We start from the raw sequence: 1,099 nt of genomic DNA, 5'->3' as shown, positions 1-1,099 counted from the left end.
TGCAGTCACTATGTCAATCCACCTTCCTTTCCTTCACTGTCCCTCCATTTTTCCAAGCATGATCACCCTCTCCAAGGAAAGCTTCTCCTAGCAACATGCCCAAAGTATATGAGATTAAGATTTATCATCTTTGCCTCCAAGGAGCACTCTAGCTGCACCCTCTACACGATGTATCTGTTTGTTCTTTTGGCAGTCCATGGGATATTCAGTACTCTTCTCCAGCACCACAGTCCAAAAGCATCAACTTTTCTGTCACTCTTTCCAGCTCTCAGATGCATACCAAGTGACTAATAAAGACCATGGACTAAATCAGGCACACCAAAGTCCTTAAACTGACATCATTGCTCTTCAATAATCTGAAGACTAAAGACTTTCCCAGTGGACTACATCTCCTGATATCTGGACTTAATGATACTAAGTGTAGGAGATGAGTAGAGGTAAATCTTGCATATAGTAGTAAGTCACTGTGGATTGGATTAATTAGGATCTATTTGTTACCATTGTGTGCCATTGACTCAATTCTGATTCTGATATAGTGACCCTATATGACAGAGTAGAACATCCCCATAGGGTTTCCTAGTCTTTAATCTTGATGCTAGTAGATTATAAGATCTTTTCTCCAATGAAGCCCCTGAGGAGTTTGAACTGATGACATTTTGGTTAGAATTGAAGCCCTTAATCCCTGGACCTCCAGGTTCCATTCATTCACTCACTATCATTGTCATCAAGTTGGAACCATCTTTTAGCTGATCTTCTAGTAGGTTTTCAGAGGCTGTAAATTACACAGAAGGAGATTGTTCATCTTTCTCCTGAGGAGCAACTAGTGGATTTGAACTGTCTGCCCTTGGGTCCAACTGATACCTACTTTGGAGGAGAGGGGAAGAACAGTAACACACACATCAAACATGACCCCAGAAACTTCCTTTTCTGTGACCATCACCAGACTCCAGGAGCCAACTAGTAGAGTGGAGTCTCCAGGCTGGCCCTCACTATGGGATTTATATATATAAATATAAATATAAATATAAATATAAATATAAATATAAATATAAATATAAATATAAATATAAATATAAATATAAATATAAATATAAATATA

Source organism: Elephantulus edwardii, unplaced genomic scaffold (assembly GCF_000299155.1).
Source record: "Elephantulus edwardii isolate Elephantulus edwardi_28Jun2011 unplaced genomic scaffold, EleEdw1.0 scaffold00096, whole genome shotgun sequence".
Classification (NCBI taxonomy): domain Eukaryota; kingdom Metazoa; phylum Chordata; class Mammalia; order Macroscelidea; family Macroscelididae; genus Elephantulus; species Elephantulus edwardii.
Note: the sequence above shows the minus strand (reverse complement) of the source record.